Raw genomic sequence first — 16,853 nt, forward strand, 5'->3', positions numbered from 1 at the left:
TAGACAATGAAAAATTTCAAAAAAAAAATCTATAAGTTGAATCATGAATCATACTTTCTTAATAAATGTAAATTAGTTAGCTATATTATTGTATAATTAGGGACGGAAGAAGAAATTTAAATCAGCCTTTTGTATTGTCACTTATAAAATACACCATCAACCAAGAATCAAGCATGGAATTAGATGTTCTCATGTTACATTGGTTTCTAATTTCGGAGCTCCCACAGAGCACTAGCCAACTACACTAGTAATAGAGGACTGAACTAAACTGTAATATTTAGTATCTTAAGCACTACGCAATTGAAAGTTAAAAATTCTAAAGCCCACATATCAATCTTTACTATGAGGTTGGGTCTACTAATCAAGCTCACAAGTTATTTAATGAAACCCGGGAAAGAATCATATATGTTTGGATTGTTGAATTGCAAAATTAAACAGAGAACAAATTAACTTCAAAACCAAATCAAATTCAAAAAAATTATCAACCAAAGGATCCAATTCTTGTAGTAAATTATCATACTCCATGATAGAAATACGAATCCATGAACATTCATACCAATACAAATTCATAAGATGATATCCAACATGTATTCGCGATAACAGAAAACACAATCACATTCCTAAATTTACACGAACTCAGACACAAATATATATTGACTTAAGCAATCAATCGACCGCCCAAAAACTGAATTGGATTAATCAATCATATTCCTAGTCCTAATTAAATTCCAAAAACCTAATCATAATCATGAATTAAATTCCAGAAATAAAATAGAAATGGAAGAGCACACAAATCCAGAGATTAAGAAAAAAGAACTTCAATTCTAGCACAATCCTTGGCATTCTTGAATTGATTTTGAAATTCACCCTCCATGGATGGCTCCATTGAAGACTCGAGCAAGACCACCAAGAACAGAAAAGGGAAAGAATAAAGAAGAAATAAGAAGAGAGAGTAGAGACAAAGCTTTTAAAATAAAAAAATAGAAAAATTGTAAAGTTTATCAAACAAGTGTACCCAAAACTAGTTAATTACAAAACCCAACACCTAAATTTGTGGGCAACCCTAAAAAACTCTAAGGCCACCAAATTAAGTCTCTAGAAAGCTATTAAAACTATATTTGGGCCCTTAATATAGAGTTAGGCCCAAAAAATTACTAAAAAGTTCTGAAATCGAAAAATGTTAAGTGCAGGGAGAACAACTTGAAGCTCGATTTTGAGCCCCAAAACACCAACATTGGCTTGAGCTTGTGAGAGACAAAAATGTAGAGTTGTCTCAGATTTCTAACAAGTTCTAGATCACCCAAATCCAAGCTTGGTAGCAAAAGTTATGACCTGCCAAGAAAATACTGTTAATATGAGTAAAAATGTGAAAATTAACATATCTTAACACTTTAGCTCAATTAGTCTCACTATCACAACTTAACCATGAGGTAAAAAAAAAATGTAAATTATGTCTAAAAATGAATCACTAATTAATGCCTAACGATGCTCTATCAAAGGGTCATAATTTTATAATGTCATTTCTCAGCATCCTTAAGATGCGGTGAGATTTGGATGGGACGGGACAAAGAGCACTTGATATTTATATTTCACTTATATCAAGAAAACCAAATATTAAAAAATAAGTTTTCTAACTATTAGAATATACCTATAAATTGTGGAACTATCAGATTCTATCTAATGGATATTGAGCATGTAGCTAAATAAATCAAGACAAAGGAATTGAACCACTACTAACCAGTAGGATCGGCATAGTGGTAGGAGGTTTGGAGTAATATACATTGTATACCAAAAAAATTGAACCACCACTGTCAAACCTCATCTTTGCAGGCAATCTCATGTATCATTTAATTTAAAAAATAAAACAAGTATTATAAACATGGATGGGGAGAGTAAAAAATAGGCAAAACAAGGTTTTTCACATTCCACGCATTCTGCATATCACTTTCATTTGTCATAATGCAAGATGAAGAAGAATATAATGTTGAAATGGATTGAAGAATAGTGCATACCATGATTTTTCTTGTCTGTTACTGTTGATCATCTTCACTAGCTTCCCCAAGGTCATTGTACGTCCCTTGTTTGCCGACAAACACTAGGGAGTGACAGTAGACTCTCTCTGTAAATAGAAGATTGTAGATTTGTAGTGTAAAACCCTTGACTCCTACCATATATGAGTTTCTCAAGCAGCTCTCCTTTGTCATTAAATTTCTCTAATTTTCCACAGTAATTTGATCCAAAGATTCCTCCATCTTTGGTGATGCATATCGGAGAAAAGAAATCCTGAGGTTTGCCATAAGTAGGGATAACAACAGACTTGGTCCAAGATGATTGCACTTTATATATTTTCATCACCCATATCTCAATCATTCCACAACCTCGGACCGAGTAACACACGCTGAGACATCCATCCATTACGCTCAAACTATAAGCTTCATATTTTTTCATAGTTAAATGATCAAGGAGAGGAATCTCTAATAAACTCCTTTGTATTAGATCAAATGCAATAATCACAGGAACCTTTCTATCCTTATAACAAACCATCCAATGAAGAGCCCCATTCAAGAGTGATCCGACTCTCAAGTCATCATAATAGAAATTCTTATATGAAACATGAATCTCCGCAAATAGAACCCAATTACCCGTTTTAAATGAAAAAATCGCAATTTCAAGTTTGCAGTCATCATCTTCAGACTCTTCATTTTTAGACTCACATAAATCAATAAGAATTAGTAAGTAGTCATCTACTGATGTGTCATACCCAAAACCACAAAGAAGATAGGTTAATTCATTTGCAAAGTTTAGGAATCGTTTGTGAAAACCTGTGGATGGATTCCATAGAATGAGATCATTGTTTCTCTTATAGTATAAAACTATGAACCCTTTGCATGATCCCAAAATCTCATGGTTATCAATGCAAGCAGAATGATAGTTATGTTCGCCAAGTTGCAAGGGACGTGGGGGTGATGAAGGGGGGAGAAGCAAATGCACCGCACTGAAATAATTTTTAAGCGGTGCCTCTATATCAATAGATTCAACATAAAAACGATAAGTTCTGAGAAGGAGTCGATGGGAGGGTGCAGCGGCTAGGTCATGATGGGAAATAGCAAATTGGGGATCAGAAATCAAAGAAAGCCAGGACTTACACACACACTTGAAACGCAAAACAGATCTGACGGGCAATCTGAGAAGAATTTCTCTTATCAACTCCAAAGGGAGAGTCTTAGTGAGATTCGGCATGTTGCTGCTTCCCCGCTCTTTGGCTTTTGCTAACACCCAAACAGGTAGAAAACTCAACATCTTAGAAGTGTTGCGTCAGTCTTAAATTGTGATTTGCGAAATCTTTTTATTCTAACCTCTTCTCGTTGTCAATAGTATTAATAGAACTGTCCAACAACCTTTTACCTTTTGCAAATACGTAAACAAAAACAACTTTTTTCTATCACTTTCCAACTAGATTTGGTGCAACTTTTTTTTTTTTTTTTTTTTTTTTTAAGAAAACATAAAATTAATCAACATTTTTTTGTTACTTCTCTCCATTGCTCTCTCACTTTCTATTTTTTATATTTTAAAAATCCCTGAAACTCCAGGGTCTCATTCTAGTTTAACTAAAGATGGAAAGTAAGAAGAAAAAAGAGAGATAATTTTTAAATTTTGGACGGAGGCTAGGGGATCTAATAGGATAGGTGATTTATGTCGACTAAAAGGAAAAAATCATTTTTAATATTTGAGAAATGAGTTTGGCTCTTCTAAAATAAGAAAAATGTACTTCAAATATAAAGTGTAATAATACCATTAATTAGAAAATCAATAATTAAAATTATAATAAATTCAAGTTGCATTAAATATGTATTTGATTTATCATATTTTTTATTGTTAATTTTGTTTTTTAATCAACAATTGTAAGTATATTTTATTCTCTAAAGTGCATACGTTGCTTTTATAGGACTCAAATTCAGGAGAAATTATTTATATAGTTTTTCTATTTTCTTTTACTTTAGATACCATTTAGAAGGAAGGGTATTATTTTAGAGATAAAATTAATATATTTTTTTCCAATTTAATGTTACAATTCTGTAAGAACTTGAAAGATCACATTTGTACGTTTTTTTAATTTATATTTAAATGAAAAACTTGAAATTTTCAATTTAACTTATTAGAAAATATCAAACTTAAGTTTAATTTATTTCTCATTCATTATTTTTCATCTAAAAGAAATTTACATCACTTTTTAAGTTTATTAATTAAATATTTAATAAAAAATTTATATTTACGACAAGGATAACTAGTCTTTCTTTAATATGCCTAAAATTGTGGTTACTAAATTGATTAATATACATAGAAATTTCTTGTGAGTTGGAGGGGAGGGACATAGGTGAGTAGCAAGGGTTAATTGGGATAAGATTTGTCGACCAAAGAAATATGGTGGGCTTGGGATAAAACATTTGAGCTTATTTAATGAGGCACTCCTTGGTAAATGTAGGTGGGGTCTTTTACACGAGAAAGATGCTTTGTGGAGGAGGATATTAAGTTCTAGATATGATGGGGCGGAGAGGGTTAGTAAAAGAAGAAAGGTGCAACAATGTTTCGCTGTGGTGGATCTCTAGAGGCTCAAAATACCATTGAACACACATATGGTATGGAGACTCTTCCAAGATAAGATGCCAACAAAGGTCAATTTGTGTAAAAGAAATATTTTACTGTCAGAGGAGGAACTATTGGTCCATTTTGTAAGCAGAGGAGACTTTGGATCATGGTTTTTTAGGTGTGGACTCCCTAAGGGCATTTGATAGAAGACTCCAAGAAGATTGGACTAGAGATACAAGAGAAGATCCTAGGGTTTTGATAACTGCTAAATAATTGTATTGTTAATAATGGAAAATAAAGTAAAATTATCTTTAAAAATAATTATTTAGTAGCTATTTGGTCTAAATGGTTAAGAATTGATATTTTTTTCTAAATATTGGATGCAGATATAACAACTGAAGGGACTAAGAGCAAAAAAAAGTATAGCAATTACGAAGAAAAAATAAAGAATACAACATTCAGGCCCAGCCCAGCAGCACGCTTAGCGAGCGGCACGCGCTAAGCGCGAGATGGAGCACGTACGCTAAGCGTGCAGAGCGCGAGAAGAGCACGCGCGCTAAACGAGGGACGCTCGCTAAGCGAGCTTACGAAGGCTCAGTCCACTTCAACAGCTATAAATAGAGAGTCCAACCAAAGGAAAAGGACACACCGAATCTCAGAGCATTCTCACTAATACCCAAAGCCTGAAAACTCTTCCTTAGGGAATTCTGTTCTCTCTTTCACCATTTTCTCTATTCCCTTCTTCCATCCCTTCTCTTCCATCCCTTTAGATCCAATTTTTCTTCCAAAATATTGATTAAAAAAACACAAAAATCTAAGTGTAAATCACTTAATCCATGTTGTTTTAGAATCATATTTAGTCATAATAATTGTCACATTATGTTATAAGTTTGTGTTGAATTTTTATTTTGTTGATTGAATTCTAGATACATTTGTTCATATATTATTGTCATTCTTAGCCTATATTTTGAATTTTGAGTCTAATTCATGCATGTTATTTAGTTCATAACATGTTCTAAATCAATTCCTAGAAGTAGTCTTGTTGTTGAACTTTTTTTTTTTGTTTTCTAAGTTTCTTGCATGATGCCTATGAAGAAGTTGAGTTGTGGTGATGAGTTGTGGATGAATTTGTGACTCAAAATAAGTCTTAAGCTCTCTTGAATTGTGTTATTCAAGATAATTGAGCATAAGCAAACACAAATTGTAAGTATTCAAGCCATAAGCAACATAAACATTACTCTTGATTTCTAGGTTGAAATCGCTGGTGCTGACAACTTGAACATACGAGCTTGTAAAAATTACTTGGAATTGGTCACTACAAATTTTGAGCTGAAATTTTTACTGAATTTTCTAGACATCTGGAATAAAATTAGAAAAAAATAACCAAGTGATTTGGATAAATGAAAAAAATAAGAAAAATCATACACATTGGCAAGAAAATCAGTGTCCAGAAAAAAAAAAGTGAAAGGAAAGTGTGCGTATTGTTTGAATAAAAATTTGTTCTATAATTGGTGCCTATTTTATACCAATCTTAGTTATGAAATTTAAATTGAAAAAGAGTGTGAAAACAAGTGCCAAAACTAGAGGTTTCTTGAGTTTTTTTTTTTTTTTTATAGTTTTTCTACTCTACTCTAGAGTCATTCTAGGTTTCTCTGAGTCCTAGCTTGCTTTTGTGTGTTTTTCATTGCTTTAATTGTTGAATAATCCTTTAAAATTTGTATTGTTAAAACTCTATTGGTTTAGCTTTCATTTCATATTTTTTGGGTCTTTGGTTATTGCTTGTCTCTTTGTTTCCTTATTTGTGAGTTGCCATATAGGGAATTGGAAAGGAGGATTGGTGTCATCCCTTGAAGAATTTGAGTCAAGAAGCAAGGGGCCAATGTTCGATCACGACAAGTGCATCGGATCGCGCAAGTAGTATAAAATGGTAAGAACCGAGTATCGAACTCTCGGGGAACTTGTGTTACTTAGTAAAGCTATATTCAGTGAATAGGTATCTAGTATGAAAAGAAATATGTTGACTATGAATAGGTATGTAGACTAACTATTAAAAGGAAAATCACGTGAGTAATGATGCGTAAAGACAAGTAGACAACACGTTGGTCTTCCTAATAGGTGTCTGATGTTAAAAGGATATTCTCTACTTAACAATGCTCATGTGTTCTATGGTGTCTCCTGAAATGCTAAACCCCAATTCCTCATGATAGTCTAGCCTAATCCTGATCAAACATCATCCTTAGATTCCTCTTGTTGGACTAAACTCGACCAAAACCGCATTAAGACAAACATACAAACAACTAGGTTATCGTACCCCGATCTCTCGTGATAATACGATAAACTAGCCCCGTCCAATCAAGTTCTAAGAATCAGACCAGTTTCTACTGTTGAATGATTCTAACAACACATGCATCTATGTGATCAAGGAAAAAGCATGGTAGAATGAAGTTCTGATAGCACACAAAACATCATTAAATAAATATACAGGTATTTACATCAAGTACTTACAAGGAAGAACCAACAAAGGATTTAACTCTCTATAACTAGGAAGCTTCCTTTACAACAAAGAGAAAATAAAAATGAAGGATTGAAGAAATACAAGCGGTGAGGATGTCTCCTCCACCTCTAGAACCTCACAATCACTCACAAACTCATCTCATGCTCTCAGGACGACTTCTTCTTCAAGCTCGGTTCTCTGCAGGTCTTTGCACAGCAAAATCTCAAAACTCTTTGGAACTTGGACCTTTCTCTCTCTAGAAATATCTAGACATGCAGAAGCTTCAAGAAAAGGCGAAACTCCTCTCCAAAATATGATTTTAGGCTTAAATAGGGGGCTTTGTTTGTGCTTGCGCGCTTAGCGCAACTCTAAACCGCTTAGCGCGCATTAGTGAATTTCGGCCTAGCATGTGTTTTTCTCGCTCAGCGAATGGAATGAAGCGGTACGCTTAGCGGGATGACCCTTCGCTCAGCGAACATGCATAGCTCATCCTTCTTCCAGATTCTTCCTCGCGCTCAGCCGAGGAGTGTTGCGCTTAGCGGATGGCTTGCTAAGCCAGAAGATTGGCTTAGCGAGAGGGTGAAAATCAGCATTTCACAAACTTGCCTAATTAACTTGAAATTGAGAGAAAATGATTATTAAACACACAAAATGGGAGTACTAAGTATTTATTACCTATCTTTAACAAAATGTAATTACAACACTACAAAATAACCATAAATTGGAGAAGTTTGATACAATTTACACTGATTTTATATACAAAAGTTAGTCGTATTCATCAACTAACAACCAACCACCTTAAGAGCTATTGGACTAAGAAGCACTCCAAATTGAGTGAATCACCAAAGAGAGAATAACCACCAAAATTGAGGACCGTTTTGTAATTGGCAATTTACTTACCTTCATTGCTTTCAAGTTTTGTAACAAAAAGGCCCTTCATTGGAAGTGTGTTGGGAGCCTCCAATTGGTTACCAAAATTCCATTTGTGTGTAACAATTTTAGGAAATTTTCCCTTAGGATAGTGAGTGTTTTGTTGGGGACCTTAAATGTGATCATCCAAACACTCCTAGGATCCGCCTAGTTTACATTTGTTGCACTTTAATTTCTTGCTTACTTTCATAGCCTATTCTCTTTACTAGTCACGCCTAGTTTATCTTGTAATTACATAATACTTTCTTCTTGCTTATCACACTTATCTTGAGTTCTTTTGAACCCTAGCTTTTACCTTTTACAAACCCTCAACAAGAAAGAACCACAACTTAGGAACCAACATGAGTCATCATTCATCTAGTGTTAATGGTGAGGGTACTAGTCATAAGGATCCTCTATCAAGAATCTTAGATGAGTTAAGTTCCCTCAAGTTATGGAAAGAAAAACTAGAAAGAAAAGAAAAAGGAAAAGAGAGGGTAGAAATAGATCAAGATGAGAGAGAACAAATAAGAGAGGAAGAAAGAAGAAAAATGATGAAAGAGTTAAGAAAAGAAAAATATGCCTCCTATAGTAGTCATGACTCTTCCAAGAGCCTAAGTGAAGAACTTAGTGACTATTATGGAGGAAGGCATAGGTCACATCCTAGACCTCACTCCTATAGGAGTGAAAAGGAAAGAAAGCCTTAAGAGGCTAACATTAACCTCCCATACTTCCACGGAAAGGATAATGTAGAGGCTTATTTAGATTGGGAAATGAAGGTTGAGAAACTCTTTGTTTGCCATCATACAAGTGAGGAAAAGAAGGTTCCTTTGACTGCCCTTAGCTTCCAAGGGTATGCCCTCTATTGGTGGACTTCCCTAGCTAGGGAAAGAAGGATTCATAGGGATCCTCCAGTAGAGTATTGGAATGACTTGAAAAGTGCCCTTAGGAAGAGGCACATCCCCTCCTACTATGAAAGGGAATTTATGGACAAGCTCCAAAGGCTTAGACAAGGGAGTATGAATGTTGAAGAGTATAGGCAACAAATGGAGCTACTCCTTTTGAGAGCTGGGCTTAGGGAGGAGGAAAGAACAAGCATTGCTAGGTTCCTTAGTGGACTTAATATGGAAGTGAGGGACAAGGTTAAGTTGCTTCCTTATAGGGACTTAAATGACCTAGTCCAAATTTGCAAAAGGGTAGAGCAACAACTTAAAAGGAAACCAACTTCAAAATCTTATGGCTCTCATTCTTATCCAAAGAAAGACCAAGTTCAAGGCATCTTAGGGGCTGCACCTTCTAAGACCAAAATTGATAAGGGAAAGGCAATAGATAAGCAACCCCCTAAGGCTAGTATGCAAGAGAAGAGTAGCTCTATAAAGTGCTTTAAATGTCTTGGAAGAAGACACATTGCTTCTCAATGCCCCACCAAGAAAACCATGATTATGAGGGGCCGAGACATTTATAGTAGCCAAGATAGGGTTACTACTTCACCTTCCTCTAGTTAAAGTGAAGAAACAAAAGGGGAAGAATCTAGTGAAGAAATATACCCCCAAGAAAAAGGGACCTTCTAATGGTCAGAAGGCTTCTAGGAGGTCAATCTTGTGACTTGACCCAATCTTAAAGAGAGAATATTTTTCACACAAGGTGTAAATTTTTTTATAACACATGCTTTCTCATTGTAGATAGTGGTTCATGTTGCAATTGTTGCAGCACAAGATTAGTCTCTAAGTTGAGCCTTGCTATCACTTCCCATCCAAAACCTTACAAACTTCAATGGCTCAATGAGCAAGGGGAGATGATAGTCAATCAACAAGTGAAAGTGCCCTTTTCCATTGAAACATATAAGGATGAAATGATTTGTGATGTAGTTCCTATGGAGGCAGGACACCTTCCCTTAGGTAGGCCATGGCAATATGATAGGAAAATAATCTATAATGGCCTAACTAATGAGATAACCCTCACCCACCTTGGAACAAAGTTTGTGTTGCATCCTTAAACACCTTCACAAGTGGCCAAAGATCAACTAACTATGAAAAATAAGAGGGATGAGGAAGAAAAACTAGAAAAACAAAAGAAAAAGAAGGATAGTAAGGCCTTGTCTTCAAATGCCAAGGGGAAGGAAAAAGGGGAAAAGGATTCCTCCAAGAAGATTGTTAAGAAGGAAATTCATTTTGCAACAAAAGGTGATATCAAAAGAGCACTCCTTATTAAACAATCCTTTTACCTTCTCCTATCAAGGGAAACCTCCCTTAGCACTGCCACAATTCCTACATTTGAGACCTTACCCCCAAAGATCCAAGAACTCTTACTTGAATTTGGTGATATATTTCCCAAAGAGATACCCCTTGGGCTAACTCCTCTTAGGGGAATAGAACACCAAATAGACTTAGTCCCAGGAGCTAGCCTTCCTAATAGGCCAGCCTATAGGACTAACCCTCAGGAGACTAAGGAGATAGAGTCTCAGGTTAAAGAATTGTTAGAGAAGGGTTGGCTCCAAGAGAGCCTAAGCCTTTGTGTTGTGCTAGTGTTGTTGGTGCCCAAAAAGGATGATAAGTGGAGAATGTGTACAGATTGCAGGACCATCAACAACATTACCGTAAAGTATAGGCACCCCATTCCTAGACTTGATGATTTGCTTAATGAGTTGCATGGTGCCAACATCTTTTCAAAAATTGATCTTAAAAATGGTTATCACCAAATCAGGATGAAAGAGGGCGATGAGTGGAAAATTGCTTTCAAGACCAAGTTTGGTTTGTATGAATGGCTAGCGATGCCTTTTGGGCACACTAATGCACCAAACACCTTTATGAGACTTATGCATCACGTCTTAAGGGATTTCATAGGTAGATTTGTAGTTTTTTATTTTGATGATATTTTAATGTACAATAGGAGCCTAAATGATCACTTAGGACATCTCAGACAAGTTCTTTCAGTCCTTAGGAAAAACACCCTCTATGAAAATATAGAGAAATGTACCTTTTGTGTAGATAATATAGTTTTCTTAGGGTTTGTAGTTGGTAGAAATGGGGTCCACTTAATCAAGGCCATCCAAGAATGGCCCACCCCAAATAGTGTGGGAGATATTAGGAGCTTCCATGGGTTAGCAAGCTTCTATAGAAGGTTCGTTACTAATTTCTCTAAAATTGCCTCATCTCTCAATGAGCTAGTGAAGAAGAATGTGGCATTTACTTGGGGTGAAAGATAAGAGCAAGCCTTTGCTTTGCTCAAAGAAAAGCCCACCAAGGAACTTGTTCTAGCTCTTCCCGACTTTTCTAAAACTTTTGAAATGTGATGCCTCTGGAGTGGGAGTTGCAGTTGTATTGTTACAAGGTGGGCACGCTATTGCTTATTTTAGTGCAAAACTTCATGGTGCCACCCTCAACTACCCCACCTATGATAAAAAGCTTTATGTCTTAATAAGATACCTCAAAACTTGGGATCATTACCTTGTTTCCAAGGAATTTTTCATTCATAGTGATCATAAATCACTTAAGTACATTAGAAGGCAAAGCAAGTTAAACAAAAGGCATGCAAAATGGGTAGAGTACCTAGAGCAATTTCCACATGTTATCAAATACAAAAAGGGAAAAACAAGTGTGGAAGTTGATGCCCTTTCTAGGAGGCACACATTGTTTTGCTCCCTAAGAGCTCAAATTTTACGATTTGGTAACATTAGGGACTTGTATGCTTTAGATGAACATTTCTCTCCTATTTATGAAAGTTATGGGCAAAAGGCACAAGATGGATTCTATTTGGCTGACGGGAATTTGTTCAAAGAGGGAAAGCTTTGCATACCCCATGGATCCATCAGGAAATTACTTGTGAAAGAGAGCCATGAGGGTGGGCTCATGGGCCACTTTGGGATAGACAAGACCCTTGTCTTACTCAAAGAAAAGTTCTATTGGCCCCATATGAAGAAAGATGTTCATAAGCATTGCACTAGGTGTGTGGCTTGTTTACAAGCCAAGTCTATGGTGATGCCTCATGGGCTATACACACCCTTACCCATCTCATCTGCACCTTGGGTAGACATTAGTATGGACTTTGTCCTTGGGCTTCCCAGAACCTAGAGAGGTGTAGACTCTATCTTTGTGGTGGTGGATAGGTTTAGCAAGATGGCACACTTTATACCATGCCACAAGGTGGATGATGCTTCCCACATCTCAAAACTCTTTTTTAGGAAAGTTATGAGACTCCATGGTTTACCTAGGACTATTGTGTCAGATAAAGATGCTAAGTTTCTTAGCCACTTCTGGAAAACCTTATGGGCTAAGCTATGAACTAAGCTTCTTTTCTCTACCACTTGTCATCCACAAACTGATGGGCAAACAGAGGTAGTGAATAGGTCTTTATCCACCCTTTTAAGGGCTCTTCTGAAAGGCAACCATAAGTCTTGGGATGAGTATCTTCCTCATGTAGAATTTTCCTACAACAGAGGAGTTCATAGAACCACCAAACAATCCCCTTTTGAAGTTGTCTATGGGTTCAATCCCTTAACACCCTTAGACCTTATTCCCCTCCCACTTTACACTTCTTTTATACATAAAGAAGGGGAATCTAGGTCAGAGTTTGTAAAGAAGTTGCATGAAAGGGTTAAGAACCAAATAGAGAACCAAACAAAGGTTTATTCAACTAAATGCAATAGAGGAAGAAAGGAGCTAGTTCTTAATTAGGGGGAAGGGGTTTGGATCCATCTTAGGAAGGATAGATTCCCTACTAAAAGGAAATCCAAGCTTAGCCCTAGAAGGGATGGACCTTTTCAGGTCTCGGAGAGGATCAATAACAATGCTTATAGGTTGAACTTCCCAGAAGAGTATGGAGTCAACACCACTTTTAACATTTCTGATTTAATTCCTTTTGTAGGTGTCATACCCTAATTTTATATGGGGACTATTGTTCATTGATCTTTTGATCCTTGCTAGTTGACTTACGGTGTCGAACGCTAGTTATAGTGCGAAACAAATGATCATTAAGTGTTTTGATCAAGAATGCAAAAAATACCAAAAAATGGGGCAAAAGGGTCTTTTCCTTGGTTTTCCTGGACCCTAGCTCACCTAGGCTAGCCTCTGTCTCGCCTGGGCCACCAAATAGCTTCATGATAAAGAAACCAGTTCGCCTGGGCAAGCTTTTTGCTTCAACACTAAGTTTTAGCTCGCTTGGGTGAGCTGCAACTACCCCAAAGTGACCCTTTGCCTATAAATGGGCGTCCTAAGGGGGGGTTTTAAGGGGTTCTAAAATTCAACATTGAGAGAAATTAAGAGAAATAAGGGAGAAGAAGAAGAAAGAAGATGAAACAAAGTCGAGGCGCTGCCGAATCACCACTGTGTTCAATCTTTACATCATTCTTTGTTCGGTGTTCTTCGTGCGACCATCGGTTAGTTTTGTTTTTAAGATTTGAATGTGATTTATGCACCCTTAGGGTTCCCCTTTATTTTTGTGTGCATATTCATCTCCTCCTTCTATCATCAGTAATCTCTTTTCTTTTGTAAATTTTTATCTTAACCGATCATTAGCGTCGTAAAGTTGTCTTTTAGAGGAATTGAAAGTTAAAAAATAAAACCAAGATAAAATAAATGCATAACTGAATTTCTCTCCGCCAAAGTCACTTGAGATCGTTCAAGGTCCAACGCCGTAACGCCCCCTTTTTGTTCTTGTTAATTAAAAATAATCTTTCAAAAGCATAAAAACAATTTGACACACAAACTTTTTCACTTTAAAGAACTACATAGGGCTAAATTCCTCACCGCACTTGAGGATACGTAGGAGCAAGGGCATCCCCTCATCGACCCCAAAAAAAAAAAAGATATAAAAAAGGGAAAGATAAATAACTTTTGAAGTCATGTTGCACACTTGATTTGAGGCCGCATCCCTTGTGACGGGCGCGTGGGGTGCTAATACCTTTCTTATGCGTAAACAACTCCTAAACCCTTCTTTTCAAAATTCGCAGACCTCTTTTTGGTTTTTCTAATGTTTTTCTTGAATAAACGTTGGTGGCGACTCTGCTCATTTTCTCCCTTTGAGACGAACGCTTTGGCTTATCTATTTTGCCTTCGCCGTCCCGTCGTAGGGTAGGTTGCAATAGATGGTGACTCCACTAGAGACTGTTAGAGAGTTAAGCCATTCGACCAGTGTGGAATGTTTTATTGTGACTTCTTCTTTATTTATGTTCCCTCTTCTCTTTCATCTTTTGTTTTGTCCATATTTATGTATAAAATTTGCTATGTTATTGTGTTTGATGTGTGTTTGTCTATCTATTACATTCATAGTTAGAAATATTTTTGTTCTATGCACACATGGCACCTACACCTTTGCACACACATTGAGATATTAGGCCCTATACTCGAGTCTATGTGAGCCATAAGGAGTGGAGGTCGATCTATGGTCATGTTGGGTCTCCGACTCGCTTGATAACAGTGAAGCCTTATCTAGAGTTTTCTTCTATTAGTGATGCATTGTCGCTGATAGTCCCTATTGCCACAATGTATTACCTAAGAGGATGATATCTCTAGAAGCCAGTAAAGTTTCATGAAACCACCCTTGGGAGTTGTCACTAGAAAGAGACTTTTGGGTCCTTTCCATTAGGTTCCTAAATTAGGGGGGCACATAGAAAACTCACTCTGGCTTGTTCCTTGATCGCATCATGCATGATGGAAGCTTGCTTGTGGGGCTTCTATGGAGGCTGGATCTTTGAGCTTCAATGAGGTCCTTTAATTGTGATTTTCCACCATGGAGATGTAGCGGAAGACAAAGGAGAAGAGGTGAGAGGAGGCGCCATCCACTAGGGAATAAGCCATGGAAGAAGGAGCTTCACCACCAAGATGAGCCTTGGATAAGAAGCTTGGAAGGATGCTTCAATGGAGGAAAAGAAAGAGGGAGAGAAAGAGAGAGGGGGGAGCACGAAATTGAAGGAATAAAAGAGGTAGAGAAGTGGAACTTTGAAGTATGTCTCACAAGACTCTCATTCATCAAAGTTACAATAAGTGTTACACATGCTTCTATTTATAGACTAGGTAGCTTCCTTGAGAAGCTTTCTTGAGAAAAATTCCTTGAGAAGCTTCTTTGAGGAAACTTCCTTGAGAAGCTAGAGCTTAGCTACACACACCCCTCTAATAACTGAGCTCACCTCCTTGAGAAGATTCCTAAAGAAGCTAGAGCTTAGCTACACACACCCCCTATAATAGCTAAGCTCACCCCCATGCCAAAATACATGAAAATATAAAAAGTCCCTATTACAAAGACTACTCAAAATACCCTGAAATACAAGGCTAAAACCCTATAATACTAGAATGACCAAAATACAAGGCCCAAAAGAAGGAAAAACCAATTCTAACATTTACAAAGAAAAGTGAATCCAACCTTGACCCATGGGCTCAAAAATCTACCCTAAGGTTAATGAGAACCCTAGGGCCTTCTTTAGTAGCTCTAGCCCAATCCTCTTTGAGTCTTTTATTCAATACCCTTGGGGGGTAGGATTGCATCATCTCCTCCACCTTGGAAAGGATTTGAGCTCAAATCCCGAGGTTCTACATACTCTGGGCTCCTTCCCTCGACACCTATAAAAAGAATAAAAACATATGTATTAGTGGTGTTGGGTATGTTAGAGTAGGGTAAGGTTTGAAAACCCGTTTTATGGAGATCTTCCCATGAGGGAACATGGTTCTTCACCAACTCAATGAGTGGTGCTACAAGTATAGAAAAATATGGGACAAACCTTTTGTAAAAGTTTGTTAAGTCATGGTAGCCTCAGATTTCCCTTATACTTGGTGGAGTAGGCCATTCAGGAATGGCCTTTATTCTCTTAGGGTCTGTGGGAACCCCTTGATCACTATTTGAAAAATTAAGAAAAGTAACGCAATAAAACATACTTTTTTTTTGTATTTTCATATTGATTATTCCTACCAAAAAGTATGACAAACCTAAGGTGTCCCATATGAGTACCTAAGTTTGTATTGAAACTAAAAATAAGAACAAACCTACCTAATGGGTCCCTATGTACACACACCATGAAGATGTTAGTTGTACGAGTGATTTTACAAAAGAGGGTTGCACCACTCAAAACATTCATCATACCACCTATATTAGGGACTTGGGGCCTAATAATACCTATTTTGGGCACCAACAAAGCACAACGATTTAAGCTCTTGCGAACCAAACCCTCATCCAACAACTTCTTTACTTGAGGAATAAACTCAAGCCCAAGAGGTGTGGCAATGCTAGCAAGTGCCTTTTTACAAAAGAGAAAATGTGGAGGTTTTCTAAGAGGGAGAGTTTCTTTAATGTTTGTCTTTATTGTAAAATGAGTTTCCTTCTTAGCTAACCTCTTGGAGGAGACACTTACCTCTTTACACTTCTCTTTAACCACTAATGGTTGTCCATCTTCTTGGGGGTAGATTTCTTCACTAGATTCTTCCCCTTTTGCTTCTTCACTTTCACTAGAGGAAGGTGAAGTAGTAGCCTTATCTTGGCTACTATAAATGTCTTGGCCCCTCATAATCATGGTTTTTGTGGTGGGGCATTGAGAAGTAATGTGTCCTCTTCCAAGACATTTAAAGCACTTTATAGAGCTAGTTTTCTCTTGCATACTAGCCTTAGGGGCTTGCTTTTCTATTGCCTTCCCCTTATCATCTTTGGGCTTAGAAGGTGTCACCCCTAAGATGCCTTGACCTTGGTCTTTCTTTGGATAAGAGTGAGAGCCATAAGATTTTGAAGTAGACTTCTTTTTAAGTTGTTGCTCTACCCTTATTTCCCAATCTAAGTTAGCCTCTTCATTGTCCTTCCCATGGAAGTATGAGAGGTTAATGTTAGCCTCTTGAGGCTTTCTTTCCTTTTCTCTTCTATGGGAGTGAGGTCTAAGATGTGACCT

At 36.9% G+C, this 16,853-nt stretch overlaps 1 pseudogene; it reads right to left on the reverse strand.

Annotated features, from left to right (window-relative positions):
• Positions 1-524: 524 nt before the first annotated feature.
• LOC114370693 lies at positions 525-3,352 on the reverse strand (annotated as a pseudogene).
• Positions 3,353-16,853: the final 13,501 nt, after the last annotated feature.

The sequence above is a fragment of the Glycine soja genome, chromosome 10 (assembly GCF_004193775.1).
Source record: "Glycine soja cultivar W05 chromosome 10, ASM419377v2, whole genome shotgun sequence".
NCBI classification, from domain to species: Eukaryota; Viridiplantae; Streptophyta; class Magnoliopsida; order Fabales; family Fabaceae; genus Glycine; species Glycine soja.